Consider the following 22,348-nt stretch of genomic DNA (forward strand, 5'->3'; position numbering starts at 1 on the left):
CACGGGAAAAAGTTTCTATGTTTTCTTCTAAACCACATTTCTCTACATCAAGTTCCTCCAAGATAGTATCAATCCTTTCTTTCCCCTGAAACAAGGATACTTAATATCATTATCTTGATAAAAGAAATAAAGATACCCAATTGGATTAAATAAAAATCTGAATTTAAACCTGAATAATTGGAAAGTAAAAGCAAGACAGGCTTGCATTGGCTTCTTCTCTGCAAGAAGTCCCTTTCATGTCTGCCAATGTAACCAGAACATAAACCATTGTTAGATTTCAGAGTTCAGATATCTTTAGTCTAAATTTCCGTACTCCTTATATGATACCATCCATTTCTAATGAATAAACCAGGACTCATAAAATACATAGAAATAGGCCTTGTAGTTTGATCCATTCCAAAATCAATAACAAAGCGACCAGCCAAATTACCAGTATCAGGGTGGTACTTAAGATGAAGCTCCAGAACAAATCTTGGTCCATTACAAGCAGCTAAATTTGTTGCAACCACCTCTCCTCCTTTTACTTCAATCAGATTAGTACCATTTACCTGAAAAATTTAATTATTAACTCTCATTAAATTATTCAGATTCAACAAAACAAAATAGTTTGAAGCCTTCCATTCTATTTCTTTCCTGTTTGACAAGAGCACATCCTGTGTCCATTAGGGTCATCCAGGACTTCAAAAGAATTCAGAATGTCCTTTGTCATTTTTCACAGCATCCTAGAGATATATTGGTAACAGAGGATCTACCTGGTACTGCCTTTTGTCCTCAGAATATTGAAAAACATCTGAAGTTGGCTAAAGAAATATACATTATACACTTAACAGAGAAAAATTAGCTCACAGTGACATTTCATGTTTTAGAAAAGCTACTTGGGTACTTCCTGGAACATCAGGAAACATCCCAATCTGATGGACTTCGAGGCATACTTTGGTGCCCTACTCATCAAAATAAAAGCTAAAAAAATGCATATTTGGAAACAAGGCAAACTCAATCAGCTATTTTCATGGTTATTGGAAATAAGTAAATTGCGTGTTCATGCTTACAAATTCATATTGATGATTCAATAGTCAATTTTGAACTATTTATTAGTGTAAAGGTATAAAGTATATTTAAGATAATTTTTAATTGCATATACACATGTGCATAACTATATACAATCTGCTGAAAGACTCCTATGCACATCTTGGTGTCAAACATCAAAATTTCAGAACCAAAAAAATGCATAATTGGATATGAGGCAATTTTGAATCAGTTATTTTGAGCAGATTATATACGTAACATGCCCCATAGAATAGTAGGGCCCTCAACTAATTTGATAATGTTGACATCAAAGAGACCCAGGGGAAAGAATGGGATCAATAGTCGGTCCTCTATGTGTGGCTTTATTTCCCTCCCTACTGCATTATGGTATGGGCGCATAAACATATCCTCTATAGCGGTTCTTTCCTAATCCCCGACCATAGGCACCAAACCAACCAACCAAGCCCACTAAGCAAGATATTCCCTCTTCCACCCTTGCCCGGTCCCCGGAACAAGATAAGAGAGACAAATAGGTAGGTGCTTAATTATTCTGCAAGGTGATAACTATGGATAGGTAGGCCCCTACTATTCTATGCCGGTTCTACCTCAATTATGGACACCGAGGGGGGTGTCGAAGGGTCGGGTTGGGTGGGCCCCTACTATTATAAGGTAGTTCGGAACTATCCCATCTCAAGTTAACTCGAATGATAGGGCATTATCATCGATAAGGTTGTTTTCTTTTTTGGGATAGCGTCTCTAGTTAGACACTGGACTGGCACATAAGTATATGATGTGTTGTTGTTGAATCTCCTACAAGCAATTGTGCATGCAAAGGGCATTTCGAGTCCTATGACTGGGGCTTTGGCCACTGGTTCCCTATAGAAGAGTAGGGCCACCACTTGTGGCCACTACTCTTCATTGGACGATTTAGGGAATTCCATTGGTTTTTTAAAGATTATTGGCTATATATACATCACATGTTCACATTACAATTTCATTTTGGTAATTCAAAGGTGTGATGTCGTTGATTTAGCAAGGTTCTGAATGTGGTTTTGTCAGCTCATCATCGCGACCCTCATGAGTTGACGTTTGGATTTTGGGGGTCTTTGTCTGAATATTGCTATTTTTGGACTTACTATTTTTAGCAAGTCACTTTCAGACGGTTACTATTTTGGGTGTGCAGTTCAGGCAAGGTAAACATCTGGTTTTTTCTTGAATCTCTCGATGAATTATTATGGAAGTCATATTTATTTGGTGGATTGTGGTTTAATGATTATTAATGTTACACTTTATTATCATTGTATTTTATAATATGAAGTGTTATGACTTTATATTATAAAAGTTGCCTTTTAGTGAAGAATGTGAGCTTGAAGCTAAGTAGCTCAACTTTGTAGTATAAATATGGCTTTTCAGAGAAGGAAAAAGGATCTTGATTTCATATATTATCTCTTGATTACCTGTGAGGGTTTTTCTGAAATTCTGAGATCTGCTTTGGAGATCGATTTAGTGAATTGCTGCTATTGTATAGCAATTTGGCAAATTTCTCCTTCTGTTGTCTACTGTGACTTGGAGATTGCTTATTGGTTATACATTTAATTCAGAAGTAAAAAGCTGTATGCTTTATTGTGAAGTCTGCAAACCAGGAGATGAGTTTGGGGTATAGAGAAAGGGCCGAGTTTTATTTGCAGGAAGCATCCAACAATAATCATTGCTTCCTGCATAGTTTCCTGAGCCACATCCACTGTTCTACAGAATTGGACGACAATCACAAACATTTGGACACCTGCTCCTGGCCGCATGAGAAATTCAGAGGTAGCGCTCAGTTTTAAAGGTCAATTCTGGGTGCATAATCAATGTAAAGGAGTTTGGTCTGTAGCCTTACTACCTATGTCACCCATTGAAGGATCATTGGCATACGTGGTAACTTGGTGAAAGCCTGTTGTCAGCCTGCGACATGGTGTTGAATTCCACATGAGCACTGGATTTTGGACATGCTTCCATCTTCAAGTTCAAACTAATATATCTTAAACTCAAGTTCTTTGAATAATGTTCTTTCTTGATTTTATGTGATCAATAATATAAATCATTGCATATTTCTATTCGAATTTTGTTCAATATAATATTTTTCAAAAACAAATTTATTGTCCAAATCTAAAATTATAGAAATTGAAAAAAAAACATTATTAAAGCAAGAAAAATCGAGTGTACATAATAGAATCACAACAGAGATCAGTTAGTCTCTTTACAAAAGGTGTGCATGTATGTTTACATAAATACATATGTATTTATGCATGTGTGGATCGATATATATACAATTTCATATTTATTTTTCAACGGTTGCACGGCTTTTCAATTATTTTATATATATTCATTGGCTATCTCCAAGTTTGAAGAGATTCTTTTTGCATTCTGTGAATCGTTACTTAAAGAATTCAACCCTAATCAACATTATACTTGGAGCTTGTTGACATGCAATTAGTGTAATTAATATTAGTTAGCACGGTTGAAAAACTCACCAATATGTAACGCTCCGCTCGGGAATCCAAGAGAAATAAACCTAACATGTTACAATGTTTACTAAACTATTTTTTTAAAAAAAGTTTAAACAACATCAGGATAACATTAATGTGGAAGCAATATGAACATACACATCAAATACACATATGCAAATATAGATACAGTTTCAATTCCTCAAGAGTTCCTTTACGTTGAGTCACATTTAATAATTTTTAAATTAATTAGTTTAAGTTCCAAGTACAATGTCTCATGATCATAAAGAAATACCAGATACATAATCGCATAAGCAATTGCATAAGTATAAACAATACAATGAAAGTACATCCAATCAATAACATCCACTGCACATGTCGCAGGGTATGTGAGAATAGATACAATACATCAGAATACATGATAACATATATACTTCATCTGAAAAGAAGTCTCTGAGATAAGAAATAAGAATGATAAAGGTACATCTACTGCAACGATCATCCAACAACTAGCAATGTGAAGGGGAACCCAAATGGTAAGAAGACACTACCTCCCGACTGTGTGGTTACCTAGTTAGGCTTCCACTCCCACCGTGCAGGGAAGATAATGAACGATCCACATACGGCTATCAAACATAAAACATTCCTAGGCAAGGTACCCCTAATAGCCAAAACTACCTCAAAGGTAACACATACTACTCAAGAAGATAAAATAATCCAAACGTAAGAACACTCAATCCAATACCGACACCACATAACCAAACATCATACACAAACCAAGTATAAACCAAATACCAAGATCATAAGATAAAGTCAACAAAAGACAATCACCTCAAGTCAAAAGCCACATGTCAAAAGTTCATCATCCATGAATCACCAATCATCATCAATGAAAGTAAATAGCCATAATAAACACATTCGACAATAGATACACCACATCCAACAATAAGTACACCACCGGAGATACACAAATCTACAGAGGAGACTCAAACTACATACTAGGGAGTGTCATCACATGGCTGCTTGAGTTACCCTGGACTGATCTCTTAATAGACCCCGGACCCTCAAGCGTTGAGTTACCCAGGACTGGTTACTCTGAACCCCGGACCCTCAACATCACACATATGGAAAACTAGAAAGTCCTCTCAAGAAGACGAGGCACTCATCTCATTCCCATCCTTAGTCTATACAAGCACTAAAGGCATGGGTAGATCAAAAATCTCTAACTTATCTTTTTAGTGTGTTTTCCCCCCATAAATTTTAATTACTAGATTATCACTTATTACATAACTTGCATTAGGTTACCCTGGCACTGACCACTTTGGGTCTCGGACCCCTATGCAAGCCACTCCCAAGTCACGTACCTAGACAACCTCTCCTAAGCACATAAAAACACAGTTGTGTTCCATACCACAACACCCATAAAGATCAAACTCGGTTCCTTAACAGACAACCTAATAACAAGATGGTTCTCCCACCCAAGTACACATAATTTCTCCACAAGATAAACCTCATAGATATAATCTCCAATATGAATCACAAAACACATCACAACATCTAGTCCCATAAATAGTATCCAAGAAATCTCACAAAACCTCTGGTGTTCATCCTACACTGGTCAACACCTAATTGACTCCAAAATCCAAAGGCATAAACATCACATAGAAAACAAGACAATCTCACAGTTGGGTTTGATTTGAAAATACAAAGTTGAGTTAAACAATAAAGTTTCTAGTTCATGTTTGTAGTGCAAGCTTCAAGTAGATAAGATTCATCGTTTACCCCTGTAATTTAACCCATTCTTATATTCCTATAAATTGCACAATTATCTCTATTCATTTTTAAGTCAATTCTTTCAAAATTATCAAAGGTAATTATTTGTTATTAAATAATACTTATTGATCTTAGAATAAGAAGCTTATAATTTTATAAAACTCAATATTAATAAAATTATATAAGCTTAAAACTTAATTGAACGTCCTTCATCATTAATTAATCTTAATTAAATCATATTTAATTAAATTAATTAATAATTACATAACATATTCATATTAATATACAGTTTATGATTCTAATTTATTTTAATAATAGTTTAATTAAGTATTCTAATTAAATATTATCAAAACTTAGTAATCTTTTCTCTTATCTTCCAAATAGATAATAATATAAATTAATTAAAACTTTTAATTAATCATTATTAAATTCCTTAAGTATTTATTTTATTAATTATTATTTAGACAATGATAATAATAAACAACGCTATAATTATCATCTAGCATTTATTATTTAACACTTAATAAACTTAATAACTTTAAAACATTTAATAATTTTGATATATATTAAATAACATTCATATTTATTAAATCACATATATTTTATAATGTAAATTTATTACAATTTAAATTAAATAAATTTTAAAATGTATTAAATTTTATTAAAACAAAATGAAACATATATTATTTAAGCGTATTTAAAGGCCCGCCGGCCTGGTACCTGCGACAGCGGGTACCCTGCTGTACACAGCAGCAGAAGTACCGGCTGCCGCGGCTTATTAAAGCCGGCAGCAGGTACGAGGGGGGTAATATCCCCACCCTGCATTATATTATTATTTTTTTAATTTTTTTTTTTTTTTTTTAAAACAAAACAAAACCCAACAATATATTTCGCCCATTATTAATTTATTTAAATTTTTTAAAACAATTTCAATTTATTTATATTAACTCCATAGTTAATAAAAATAATCAACAAAAACTTTTATTATATATATATATTTTAACAATAAATAATTTTGTTTTACATTTTTCTTTAATTTATTATATATATATATATATATATATATATATATATAAACAGTTGCCATCTAAATCTGATAGGAAGAATATGGCAATGATCAAAATTTTTCTTTCTAAATTAGAATTTACCTTTCTTTCAAACTCTACGTGATTTAAATTAATTTTCTCTACAATTTTCTTCATAAATATGAATAATGAAAGACTAATTTCAATCAATCAGATTTGGACAACAATCAAGACGACAAACAGAATTTCAACCACCCAAACAAACACGGAGCACACAGATATATTTTTCAAATTGAAAATGCATTCACGGGGTTTCAAACCCTACCTCGTACTGATGCTAAACTTTGACAATAAGATGAAAATTCCTACATAAAATCCTTCAAGCCACGAGAAATTCCTTTCTTTCGCAAACCCTTTGAGTTGCTCTCCAAAACCTGTGTGTTCTCAAACGTGTCTCCAAAAAAATCTCCCTTGAAAAATGAACCCTCAAATTTGATAAGGAGTTCTCTTCCTACAATCGGGGCACTAATTGTGCGTTTACCTGAGAGGTCTCTTGATCCATCTTGTTAACTCTAAAATCAACCTTTATTTATCTTATCTTTCATATTTTCATGCACGTTAAATGGATTATTAAATCTCTTTATTTAATTTCCACTCAACTTCTATTTTAATCAATTTATAACTTATAAATCTCATGTGCACTTAATGCGATTAAATATCTTTATTAATTTCACATGTTTAATCTTTTCAATTAATTTCTTTTATTTCCAACTCATGCATAAATCATGCGAACTATAATCTTTATGATAATTAAATATCTTTTCACTTTTAATTTCATTTTTAGAAACTTAATTAATAAAAATATTTATTAACTTAAATAACAATAATATTTTGCATTTATTTAAAAATGCACTCTAAATATATTATTATTAAATTAAATAAATATAATCACGTTCTAAATTTAAACTTTAACTTTTATCTCCAATATTTAATTCTCTCTCATTTAATTAATTCATTCATGCACAATTAATTTCTTTTTTAAATTAAAATATTCTTTTATTATTCCTTCATGCACTTTAAGTGAATTGTTAAATTACTTTATTTAACTTTCCACTTTACTTTACTTTAATAAATTTATAACTTTAATCTCATGTGCACTTAATAAAATATCTTAATCAAGTTCACATATTTTATCTTTTAAATTAATCTCTTATATTTAAAACTCATTCATGCGAACTTAAATCTTTTCCATAAATTAATATCTTTTTCCTTTTTAATATATTTTGAACGTTTAATTTGATAAATATTTATTAACTTAAATAACAATAATATTTAGCATTTATTTAAAAATGAACTCTAAATATATTATTATTAAATTAAATAAATATTATCATGTTCTAAATTTAATCTTAAAACTTTTATCTTCCAATTCAATTCTTTATATCTAATTAATTTCTCAATTAATTAAATATAATTAAATATTCAAAAAGTCATAATAATTCTTCATTAAATTAAATTATTAATTTAATCTATTAATTAGACTTAATTAATAGAAAATATATCAAAGACTCACAAAACAACATACGCATAAAATACTCACGGTTTTAAAAAGGGTAGACAGTCTGTTACGAGTCCTCCTTGCAGGACAAGTATTATAGGCTTATGGCTAGGATTGGACCTGATCATTATCTTTCCATTCTCACCATTTGAGTATTTGTAATAGGGCACGCTCATCCTGGCAATTCAGGGAAGTCGATGCCCGGTACCTACATCCTGCATAAAAGACGAGCATGTACATGTATATAATATATCTAAACTAAACAGACAATGGCGGGGAGTGGTTCATCGTGTAGATCCCGACTAGCAGGTGACTATGACTCCCTCCCCTAACCACATCAAACACATCAGACAAAAAGATAAAATAAACACGTGCACCATACACATGTAAGTATGGGGTAAGTATCGTAAAAATAACAAGTCTAATATCAAATGCGTACATATAATAATGCATCTCTATCAATACAACATAATCATCATTAAAGACATCATGTTAACATTTTTATGAAAGAAACCACATTTACTAACTAGGAATCATTAAAATATCATTAACAACACATGAATGAAATCAACTAAGCAACAATAACTGATACATTTGTAATTCAAGACATGAAATAATATCATAATATTATAAATCCAATATCTCTAAACTAATCAATGCATAAAATCAACCTAAAAGAATTTGACAATGATAACAGAAATGCGAACTAGGGGCAGGCACTACACAATATACCATACATATCGCAAGATATTGTTGTATTTTGTAGGAGCAGACATTATCACTCCATAGGGGAAAGCACCCAATAGCTAGCTGAGCTAACTTTGCACAACTAGAACTCCTAAATCATTAAACCTGATTTTTCCATTGGGGAAAACACCTAGTAGCCACCCAAGCTAACTCTGCACTGCTACAAATCCTAAATCGTTAAGTCTGATTTTGCCAAATTTTTTGGTGTAACTCTGCATGTGAGTTAAGGTTTTGGCTTATTGGTGTTCTCAAATCTCTCTATAGGGATTGTGGAGCGCAAAGTGGTCAAAAAAAAGTCATTTCAAAATGCTCAACCGTTACCCACTATTTCCATGCACCAATAGTCGCTAACTCAAAATGCAAGTACTTGTGAGTAAATGTACCAGTTGTCTTTATGAAATGTCCCAACAATGGTGAACAAATGGGCTAACCACCAACCAAAAAAGCTAAAAAATATTGACTATTCATACATGTGTGATCAACTATTAGTACATGCATTTTCATTGTTTGGGTTCTTTTAGAAGTAATCAGGGGCTAACTATGACAAAAACCATATAGTTATCAAACCCCCTGTCGTTAATTGTGTTTTTTCCCCTATATCCCTCCCTACATATTGTAAAAATCACCACCATTTATATTGTCTTGCTCACAAAAAATGTGGCACATTTTTCACAAAAAAGTAGTTCAAAGTCAACCACCAAATTAGGTTTTCCAACAGTTGAAAATGTCAAAACAAAAAAGCAATAACAGGAATTACTATATTTTGAACAAAAAATGCAGAAGTATTATCATTGCGGCTTCATTTTGGATTGCGAAACGCAGTTCGACACATGAACCAAGAACAAAAAAATCACAAGTGGACTAAGAAAAATGTGTGTGGATCAATGCTGACTAAAAAGCAAGCCAAAAAAGATGAGAAAATTGTAGGTGAAAGGGAAAAATGCTGAGAAAAAACCAAGCCAAGTTCATAGTCTCCAACATCTTAGGTTGATATTCATGTACATTGTATCCTATATTCTACTCATATTTCCATTTACTCTTCTATTAATTTCACAATGAAAAATATATAATTATATGTAAATATTAAATAATTAATTAAAGACAAAGTATATTTTAAATTTTATTGATAGTTTGTACTATAAAAATATACTATATGTTTGGAAATAATTATTTTATATTTACATACTAAGTTGCCATATTCACTCAGTCTAACTCGAAGTTGGAAATTGATTAGCCCAAAATTCGTATTTTCTGAATATTCGTCATTTGTCTAAGATATTAGCTGTAAACTCGTACGCAAGAACCTTGAACGAATTTCCACACATTGCTAGCAAATTTGAATCTGTTAGGTTTGAACAGATATATTTCTATTGTAACTTATAATAGTACTTATTGATTTTTGTGTTTTCCAAGAGCAGTTCGATGAGATTATATATATGCCACAAGGGAAATGTCTCATAGAGAGACATGTCCCTACGTGTAAGGGCATGTTTCTCCATGAGACATGCTTCATCATTAATGAAAACACTTAGCAAAGTGTCATTTTATAGCATAAAATTAATCAATTTGATAATCAACATATTTAATTTGATTAATAATTATTAAATATCTAAATCAAATATTATATATATATTAGCAAAGTGTCATTTTATAGCATACAATTAATCAATTTGATAATCAACATATTTACTTTGATTAATAATTATTAAATATCTAAATCAAATATATATATATTAATCACAACAATATATATAGGTATTAATATAACTAAATGATTATATTTAAAAATTATTAATGAAGATAATGTAAACACATAATCTTTATATATTGATAAAACTATTTTTTTCCTTTGATCAATTTAATTTGACTAAAGCTATAACATCAACACTCTCTCTTAGCTAGGGCGGATTGTAGCTTGACCAATCACAAAATTGCTCTTGGATTATCATCTCAATACGATGGCATAGAAATAATGTGATAAGGATAGCAAATTTTAATCGTCAGTAAGATGTTACCTTATGATAACATCACAAGTATGATACATACAAGAATATGTACCATAAGATATTTGCCATAGTGATATTTTCCTTTGTATGTGCACTGGCGTTAAGACTCGTGATCCCTATTGAGGAAAGTATCTACACATGGTGTCTCCAAATACTTAGTCTCATAGTTGAAAATTTTGGTTTTGGCAATATCTCGGCTGACCCAAAAATTTTGAAAATCTCGGAATCAGCAAAAACTTGGTGAAAATTTTGGCAAAAAATCAGCACTTTTATCGAACATTTGAAAATATACAGTATATTAAAATATTCTTAAAAATGCTTTTAAAACATATAATGATTTAAGGTATATCAAAAAATTTAAGAAAGGAATCTATATTTATTGATAATTCATAATAGATATCTGATATATATTCATGAAATGTGAAGTATATAAATTTATAAATATATATGTATTTATATTTTATACGTGGTATAAATAATAACAAATAAAACTTGTTCTATCATATATTGTAGCCTTTATATATTATAGACTACTGTATATTATGTAATATAAACCAAACTTTATTTATAATATTTTATAGTTGAACAATATTTATATTTATAAGTCTATATTTTGAAAGATATATTTTAAATTTAAGAGTTTAAAAATAGAAACAATGTTAATACAGGCTATATTCTTTTGCAAAAAAATCCTGTCACTGTTGCGTGGGGGTATCATTCGTGAGTTTTAAATTTTTAACAAACAAAAACCCCAAACTTACATACAGGCTTGCGATCTTATTTCTTTTATATACTTTAACTTTTTAAGTTGACTGTTCAACAATATTTTCCCCCAATAACTCGCACGATATGGTGATTGCAGACACTTGTCGTCAATTTATCAGGCGTTTAAATCGCTGTTCATTGTGTTGCATGATATATACCACCATTTTTTTAATCTACGCTAAGTCTCATAATATACACTGTGCCATATCTCAGTAACTACTAACACAATTACATGAGATATGCACTATCATGATCTCCATGGATATCAATATAACATCCATCATGATATCTGCAAATGATGTCTCCAAATACTAAGTCTCATCATATAAACCATGTCATATTCTAGTAACTACTGACTCACTTACATGAGATATGCACTATCATGATCTCCAGGGACATCAATATAGCATCCATCATGATATTTGCACATGGTGTCTACAATAATATGTCTCATAGTACACACCATGTCATATCTTAGTATTGTAGCTTCAAAGGTTACATAAGAGACATGCACTATCATGATCTCCAAGGACATCAAACAAATGATATCCATCATGATAGGTGGTTAAACTATTGTTAAGATCGTCACCTTAGAATACTAATCATAAGTAAACTTATTGAAGAACAACACTTCTCAAGAATTTTTCACAAGATCATGTAATAACTCAAATGACATCCACCATGAACCATATCAGAGGGTGGGTCCACCATAAATATTCTTAGATGGTGGAACAAGGATTTTCACCTCAAACTTTTCTCTTGCAAAGAAGGATCCATTAAGATATATCTTAGAAAATCATCGAGGTTGAGTTTCCCACTCAATAAGGGCTCTAATCCATAACTCTAAGCTTGTCTTAAGCAATGTGCAAAACTTACTTTGGTTTAAGGCTTTGGAGCAAATATCGATTGTCAAATCTTCATGATAATGTACAACTAATGAATAGCATTCTAGGTATTCATCTACAGTTTAGGCATTCACATAAAGGCCTTTTAGTTTACACATAGGGAACTTCATCTCATGAATTGTAGTCCTTTGACTGGTATAGTTTCTTGATCACTAGAAAATCCATCTCAACATGGTCTACTCCTAAGTCATAGGGTTCGCCAAATTTTCGGTTTCAGGTTCAAAATTCAACGAACCCCAAAAAATGAAAAAAAAAATTGTTAAATTCAAAAAAAAAAGTCCTATTGCAATATATTCCTTGTCGTTTTGCAAAAGGGTCTAAGTATCTAATTTGCGTTTGACGGTCAAAGTATTTCTAATGGTTGAAAAGAACACTGTAGTCATCTTTGGCAGTTGCGTTGTCTAAAGTTGCCATCCATCTCTAGTGGTTGCATTGTCTAAAGATGTCATACATTTCTGTTTTCTGAAGTTCCCGTTCGTCTTTGCCCAACAATCTCCCACAGAAGCTCTATCATTTTCAACTTGCCCGACAGTCAGGGATGTAATAATATAGTTATAAAATTTTATTTTTATTTTCTCGATTTCAAGTTTACTAGTTTTTTATTAACTCTTATTCATCGTTTCTTATATGTTATTTTTATGAAAATGTTTACTAATTATTATGATAGTAAAATATATTTTGTATTTTTTTAGGAAAATATTTATTTTAATTTATTTTTTATTAGTAATAGTATATTAATATTTTGTTTGTTTATTTAAGTTAATAAATTTATTTTTTTTGTTTATTAATATATTAAAATATCTCCTACTTATCAATATATTAATGCTTTGTTTGTTTATTTATGATTATTATTAATATTTTTTATTACATTATTTTTTAATTATTTATATTGTATAATTTTTATAGTTTTATTTTATACAAACATTCAAAAATAAATAACATAGATATATTACTTTTTGAAAATTGTATAAGGAAAATTTAATGTCAAATTTCTTTTCACTTTTTTTCTTGTTGAACTTAATCCGAACTTCATAGCTATCGAACTCGAACCTTGGGACTTAGGTCTACTCCCTTTGAATCAATATGACCAAGATCCTCAAAAGTTAATTGAAGCATATCCTCTCTCTGCTCACTCTATCACAAAACCATACCTTGATTGATAGTAATACGAGCGAATGTACTAGATTATGGATTTATCTTCAAGCTTGGCAAAATTAGATATTAAGATAATATAATTCTATTAACTACATGTATCAACCTCCTAACCTCTTCGTCTAGGGTTGCCTCTAATGAAATGTCAGGCTCCCTCTTGATATAAAAGGACACTCATAATCTCAATCATCAAAGATATCTTGCTTCAAGAGTCTCTTATTATCTGATATATGATTCATTGTGGCTGAAGTTGCTAGACCAAAGACCACTTTGGAGTCACTATCATAAGATCAAGTCGTACAACAAATAGTCATATCACCATATTTGAACAAAATTATATTGCAGTTTGATCCCTGTTATTGGAAGAGCGCCTTATCTTGATTGTATTTCATAATCCCAAATGTTATCACCCGCAAAAAATGCCTCAGCAACATTCCTAATGTGTCACTCTTCTCCTTTCCTAGAAGGACATCAACATCCTTGATAAAAGTTGCTTCAATGAAGGTCCATTAAATCAGAAAATGCCTCCAGGTAAGCATTTGTCAAATAATTTAAGTACATCATTTTCAAATTGTTTGAGAGGCATCTTCCCTATGAATCATCTCCCATCTCAGGATGGTTTAAACTCTGAAACTTTGATAGTGTCTCTTCTCTAACATCTCTCCTCTAGGGATGGTACAAATGGGAATGGAAAATTGGTTATTCTTCCCCCCTACAGTGTAAAATTCCCACTTATTCCATTTTATAGAGTTTTCAATCACTATCAAGTCCAATGAGAAACAATCATGCACAAATTCCACCAACCTGTCACATTGATATAGTGTGTAAGATTTGTGTACAAGTCCAATCATCAAACCAAGCTTGTCTAAATTGATAGTCAAGGTTTATTTGATATCCTCAATTGCCTTAAATTTTAGATATATTTGAATAAGGTGTTTCCAATGACTTTATTATTGATGGTGTTTATCTTTTGCACCAAACAAAATACTAGATTGAATGGTAGTTTGTAGAGGATAAAAATCAACATTGAAGTCTCTTTACATATTGAACATCATACTCTTCCAGCAACTAGGACAACTACGATAGGGAAGAAAATGAGTATACATATTTCACCGTTTCCATTGTAGTCTCCTTAAAAAAATTTTGCCTCATCCTGTCTACCCTTGTAATAGGTGATAGTAGTAGAAACCTCTAGAGTCAATCAATTTGAATCCATGCCTTCCTCCTTATATTACATTGCATACCAATATAATTAAATCCTATTTGTAAATAAGTGATCCATGTAGAGAACATCCTCTCCCCCACATCTTGTTGATTCCAGAATTGAATTTAAAAGGATATATCTCTGTAACTTTCTTATACAAACAAGTGATCACTAAATATTTTGAAATCCTGATTCTTACTTCTCTGTCAAATAACTGTAATCTGAAGAATATTCTTTACAATCTCTGCTATTAAACACTTTACACAGATTATATTTGATAAATATCAATTACATGAACTACATCAATACAATGAATATCCAATTTGTCATAGAAAAGGAATCAAACAAGTTTACCACAGAATGAATAGGTGATGATTTAAGTCAGCCTCTAAATGTTTGAAAACAAAAACTCATATTGAACTTATATGTTATATCACCTAGTAAAAATCTGATGTTTGCTCTCTCTTCGATGATTATTTTTCTTCTATCATTGCTTTAATATCTACATTCAACCTACTATGTATTATATATATATATATATATATATATATATATATATATATATATATATATATATATATATATATATATATATATATATATATATATATATATATATATCTGTGTGTGTGTGTATTTCAAACAATATACTACAGATAACTCAAGAAAGCATGTTATACATGTCATCGGTAAATATTGAGTAGCCAACAGGTTAATGTCGTCAGTAATTGTTATGTAGCTGACAGGCCCCTTCGGGAAGGTTCTTCGGGATGGTATATGTACAACTTTGGATCATTGTTGTAATCATCATTGGAAGCATTATGTAATCTCTTCGGCATATATGCGAATAATAAAAGGAGTACTGCGGTGTTACATATTCTTGTCTATTGTCTGTATGCAATAAGCCGTTTGCCCTGTATGGTAAACATTTGGCACCATTGCTGGGGACGACTTTTTCTTTTGGGGGGATGATGTCGTCGGTAAATATTGAGTAGCCGACAGGTTGATGTCTTTGGTAATTGTTATGTAGCCGATGGGCCCCTTCGGGAAGGTTCTTGTTATGTAGTGGACGGGCCCCTTCGGGAAGGTTCTTCGGCATGGTATATGTACAACTTTGGATCATTGTTGTAATCATCATTCGAAGCACTATGTAATCTCTTCGGCATATTTGCAAATAATAAAAGGAGTACTACGGTGTTACATATTCTTGTCTATTGTTTGTATGCAATAAATCGTTTACCCTGTACAGTAAACAATACGAACTCTCTATTCTTCTTCAGCAACATGAGTGCCTTCTTTTTACACTCCTGACTCATATATTTTGATCTTCTTGTTTCCAGTAATATAAATCTTTTCTATCTAGTGTATGCATACACCTAAATCGAATGAACACACAATATATGTGGAAGTTGGACAATCAACTACTCAACAGTGGATCTTTGCAAAGAATGTTATAAAATGTTTCCCTTCAACTCACCCCGCCAAAGGGAGTCCGACCGTAGACCATCTCATACATCAGAATTATGAGTGGCCACCAATCCATTGGAAAAGCATGTCCAATGCTCTACAAAATCTTGGATGCAATATATTCCTTCAATCCCACAAATGAATGTGATTGCTGGGAGCTAAACTCTTTGAAATCCTTGGAATGGAGGTTATCAGTTTGTTTGTTATGATGAATAGAAGAGAGGCAGAGGGAATGATCGAAATAGTGAGCATTATGTGACCTTTACCTTGGAGATGTATGTTCTCTGGCTTTAAATCTTTGTACATGATCCCCTTCTTGGGAAAATATTTCAATCCAACAACCACATAAGCGGAAAAGAACCTTGTGGCAGATACAAAAAATTTGTGATGGGGCTGCCCAAGGCGGAGCACACTAATATCTCCTCTAGAGCAATATTTAGTGGCGAGAAAGACGTAATTATGCGACTCAAAGTGGGTAAAGATAGAAGGGAGGAATGGGTGATGTAAAGTGAACAGGATGTCCTCTCGAACACACCCTACATTGTTTGAGAGAGAGGGCTTGCGCATTACTTTGACAACATAGAGCTTGTTGATCATGCGATGCAAAGCAAGAAAGAGTCTACTCACATGTACCTACACCAACTTCCACATCCAGTATGGTAGCTAACTGTCCAATTATCATAAACAAGCAATTTAGAATGTTTTAACCAAAGCAATATGCCCTGACACAGATATGGAGTTACCAGGACAGTCCAATACAAACAAACACATGACACTTAAAACTTAGGTTTATTTAAACTCCAATTGCATCTTGCAAAGCACACTACATCGTCTTGCCTATATGTTTAGTGAGTTGTTGTATAAGATGCCACAACCCTATAAACAAATATTTTAATCAAAATAACAAGTCCTCCCAGTATGTTTGCTCAACAAGAATAGGCAATGAAGAACCTTTTGGCATCATTCCTTGTTCGAACACCAAAACACACAATTTTTTTCTAGGACTTGAAATTCTTCATCCTCTACCCATTTGTAGGGAATGGAAAATCTCCTCCAAGGTTTTTCTCTGATACAGTGTTAGGTTTGAAGAGATTTGTCTCTATTGTAACTTGTGATTTCTATGTTTTCCAACAACAACCCAATGAGATTATATATCTGCCACAAGATGAAGGGTCCTCCCCTTAATACCATAAATGCACTACAAAGATAGAGAAACAACAAGAATTTGCGAGAACAAAATATGGGCTTCTTATTATCGCCACAAGTGTGGAATTACATAATTCAGATCAACAATATGCAAACCCACATGGGCGCCTTCCTTGCACTATTTAGCAAGAAAAAGTTGCAAACCACTACCCAAAACTTCCCAAAAGAACCTATGGGCCTTATATACGCATTTTCCATCACCAAGAAGGTTCACTTAGCCCTAGCTCTTGAGGCCAACCAACCTCAAATTATATTATTTTATTACACTTTGTTAGATAGAATTGCCTCAAGACAATGTACGAATTACATTTTCGAATGGCCACGTCTGAAGACCATAACATACAAATTGTTGACCCGATTGGATATTAGAACCACTTTCCAAAAATGACAACTTTTGTTCGACAACGATTGATTGTGCAAGCATCTCTCAATTGGGGTTTGACCTCGTTTTGGAGCCATTTAGGCCTTCAAAACGGAGCTTGAAGTTTTGATACCAAAAATTCATACATTCAAAATGCAATAACTTCAATAAAACATATGATATGGCAATAAAACTCATGTGGCAGGCTGATATATCTAAGATGAACCTTCACCTATTAAATTAGCACATTCTAAGTAACACGACCAACTTACTTAACATAACAAGCTTCCACAAACAACATCTCTACACTACGACAGCCCTTGTTTAAAAGACAGAAAAAGAAATACAAATGCTTTTGGGTGATGCAAGATTGCCATTACACCTAGGATGCTCCTGCACCAAGCATGTTTCTCAATGAGACGTGCTTCATCATTAATCAAACACTTAACTAAGTATTGTTTTATAGCATACAATTAAATTATTAATCAATTTTATAATCAACATATTTACTTTGATTAATAATTATTAAATATGTAAATCAATTATATGATATATATAGAAAAGTTAAATCATCGTGTGAGAGAAAAACAACTCAAACATGCGTCTTAGGTCTCAATTGGGCAAAAGAAAATTTTAAAAAACTTAAACGAAACATAGAAAAGTCAACTTAAATGAATTACATGTTAGATTTGCCCAAATTCATTTCTCATTTGCTAGATTTGATTTTGTTGATTTAATAGCTTTGGTTAGGATTATTTTATCAAAGAAAACAAGTTGATTTATCAGTATATAAAAATTACGTGTTTACGTTACCTTTATTAATAATTATTAAATATATAAATTTATATATTGTTGTGATTAATATATATATTAATCACAACAATATATAAATTTATATATTTAATAATTATTAATAAAGGTAACGTAAACACGTAATTTTTATATACTGATAAATCAACTTGTTTTCTTTGATAAAATAATCCTAACCAAAGCTATTAAATCAACAAAATCAAATCTAGCAAATGAGAAATGAATTTGGGCAAATCTAACATGTAATTCATTTAAGTTGACTTTTCTATGTTTCGTTTAAGTTTTTTAAAATTTTCTTTTGCCCAATTGAGACCTAAGACGCATGTTTGAGTTGTTTTTCTCTCATACACGATGATTTAACTTTTCTATCATTTTTCCTAAGTCACTGATGCGTCTGGGCTGGAGGGGGATGCGGATGCAAACTACTGCAGGGATGCAAAAGGATGCATGGGGGGTGCACGAATGTGGGAGGATGCAATAATAAGTATAGATGCAAAAGGAAGTGTTAAAGAAGCGATGCAAAAAAAAATCTCTACAATATGTTGTGACAAGTCCTCAAAGAATATGCCACATCATCGACTTCATGAAATTAGGGAACTTCATAATGGTGTTTGCATAGCAATCTAAAGATACATATTTTATATATCACTACAACTATCGTTCCTATCAAGCGCACTACATAGGAGCTCATCATCTCATGATATTTAAAATATAGTTTGCCTGAACAAAGAGGAGTTCGCAAGTGGAAGTGGATATGTTTGGAATGAATCTATGATGAAGACATGAAGCCACGCATGATAGATATGCTTTCCAAGTCAAGGTGAGACATAGGCACAATTAAAGAAAAGGTCATGTTTGTCTGCGATGCTTCGGAAAGCCTTGTTGGGTTTCAACTCATTTGTTTGCTGGAAGGATTCTCTTCATGAGGCAACAGTCAACAATAAAGAGATTAATCTTACACTACAAGTGGTAGATTAATATTCAGCTATAGTTTATGAAAATGTTGTAAATAATTAAAAGGCCTCATGATTACATTATAAAAGGTGTAATTATTTTTAGAAGGATATGATTTTGGAATTTAAAAGGACATGACCTTCTATATTTAGAATTTAAAAGATCATATTTAACATAATCTAGTAAGCTATTTTTCCTTCCTCCTCTCTTTTCTTTCTCATATTATATCTGATATTTAATATTTCTTGTATTTCTTTGTGTACATAAATTATAGTTGACAACTTTACACACACACACACACACGTGTATTAATATATATATTTTTAAATATATATATACTTATGTATGCATGCACCCAAATGCATCCAAAATCCCCAAAAAAAAATCCACGCATCCACGCATCATCACCCCACACCCGCATCAGCATCAGAACCAAAATCAGTAACTTAGCATTTTTCTATACATAAAAAAACATTGTTGTCTGGCTGTCATGTTGGCTATTTGAGCAGGCATTGCTACATTGGTTGTCTAAGCAGGCATTCATATGCAAATTTTTCTCACATTGCACTTGCAACTAGTTTTTGTCACACGCATGCATCTGGCAATAAAGGCCGTGGGTTATCACGCTGCTATAGGTACGGCTTTCACTCCATTCTCCCTACCATACTATTTGGTCCCCTCACCAACCACTGATTCCACCATACAGGTAACTTGGGTCCACCGTATGGCCATATCAAACTCCTTCCACCGTACAAACAATTGCCCCCTCACCATACACACCCTCCTAAACACCGTACCTCTCTAACATCCTGGTAGCACCCATTCACTGTTCAGTCATCTTGCATACCAATCGTACGACTATCCCTCTGCATCGTACGACCAAGTGGTGTTCTGTCGTACGGCCCTCCAATCCCACCATACGGCCCTCATTTGTATTCATACAGCCGCGGAAATCACTTCATTTCCTGTACATTACAATTCCATTAGATCGTACGGCTCCTACTCCCAAAGACACCATCACCGTACAGCTAGAGTCCGTATGACCTCTACCATTACCCTGTACGACTGTGAATCCATACGGTCACTGCTCCATTCAGCTATATGGCTCCCATTCTGAGCATCTGCACGACCACCAATTCCAGAACAAGGAGGGCATTACTGTAGCGGGAACATTACAGTAGTATCAGAGTTAGTGATCTTGCCAGCCTACTGGGATGATTGAGAAATTTTGGTATTGGGATCACACTATGGCGCCAAACATCGATGGGGAGTGGCGGTTGAAAGCACTATTGAAGATTGGCAAAGAACTAAGTGAGGGTATTGATCCTCCATTAGATATATTGGAAGTCTGTGTCGGGGGGACCAATTACCTTCAAGATTTATACAGAGAATCCTCTCGCCAATTAAGGATGCTTTAAGTCAACCCAGGCTTTTGAGACACCATGACAAGGATAAAAGATTGGCAGTTGCAACATATCTCAGTGAGGTCTTAAGAATTTCGGCTCCTGAAGCACCATATGATGATAACACCATGATAGAGATATTGCAATTGATAGTTGATAGCTTTCAGAGTCTTGATGACTTCAGTGGTGACCCTTTTGGTAGGAGATCTAAAATATTGGACAATTGTGCAAATGTCAAAGTAAGTAATCTTCTCTTAGATCTCGAATTGCAAAATTTGATCCATGATATGTTTCATCACTTCTTGGTCACCATCAAGGAAGATCATGATACTAAGGTTTCAATTGCTATGGAGAACCTTATGATTTGGTGCATTGAGGAGATGGATGAAATATCCCAACCCATCACATCTATGTTATGGGCTATTCGTAATCTTGAATGTGTCCCCTCTATAGCTACATGCAGATTGGTCAATAATGTTTTCAAGCATTGTGAAGAAAAACTAATATCTCATTTGCACAAGTGCAAAAAAATGGATGACAACGATAAGGGTGACGCTTTACATGAGGAGAATGAAGACATGATTACAGGGCCGCTCCAGGAGGATTTGCTAAATCTTTCTACTACACCAACATGGGGAGAACACCAAAAAAATGAAGAGGTCGCTTGCATGGATCTTGTGAAGACATGGACAGATCATGTTGTGCCCGAGGTTGTGCCTGTCACCAATGCACTATCCCTTGAGGAAGCTTTATTAGTTGCCAAAGTTGTGTCCATCATAGAAGCGGTGTCCATTGCTAAGGTCCATGTCCCGTCAAGTTGGCCTCCGCCACCGTCATGTTTGTCACCGACACCGAGTCGTTATCCGTCACCGTCATGTCCGTCACCATCGTGTCCATCAAGTTGGTGTCCGTCACCATTGTGTCCAACCCCAAGTCCATGTCTGTCACCATTGTGTCTGTCATCGTCATATCCATCACTGTCATGTCCATCACCATCGTGTCCATCAAGTTGGTGTCCGTCATCGTCATGTCCGACGCCGAGTCCATGTCCGTCACCATCATGTCCATCACTGTCATGTCCATCACCATCGTGTCCGTCATCGACACTGAGTCTGTGTCTGTGTCTGTCGTCATCGTCATGGTCATCCATGTCATCATTGTGTGTCCGCCAAGGAAGCTACAATTGTTAAGACATTGCTCATTGTCAAGGCTCTATCCATCGTCAAGTTTTCAACCGGGGTTCTGTGTGCCACCCAAGTTTTATCTATAGCCAGAATTGCTAGGTGGGTTCCAACATTGGCTTCTGTGTGTATGACCATACCCCAAGAAATTGATTAACATGATGACATCAATATATGTTATGATTGGCGTCTTTGGGATCCCGGTGACTCAGGATACGACAACGTTTATATCAAAGTGGTGCATCGAAATCCTGATGTTGGTCTACTAACCTCAGTTGAATTCAATCGGGCTCATGTGATCCTGAACAAGTATGGT

General features: G+C 33.2%; 1 pseudogene; it reads right to left on the reverse strand.

Moving 5' to 3' along the window:
- Window positions 1-16,067: 16,067 nt before the first annotated feature.
- On the reverse strand, window positions 16,068-21,644 carry LOC149569975 (phototropin-2-like; annotated as a pseudogene).
- Window positions 21,645-22,348: the final 704 nt, after the last annotated feature.

Source organism: Cupressus sempervirens, chromosome 3, assembly GCF_028749045.1.
Source record: "Cupressus sempervirens isolate cs-2001-9-10 chromosome 3, ASM2874904v1, whole genome shotgun sequence".
Taxonomy (NCBI): Eukaryota; Viridiplantae; Streptophyta; class Pinopsida; order Cupressales; family Cupressaceae; genus Cupressus; species Cupressus sempervirens.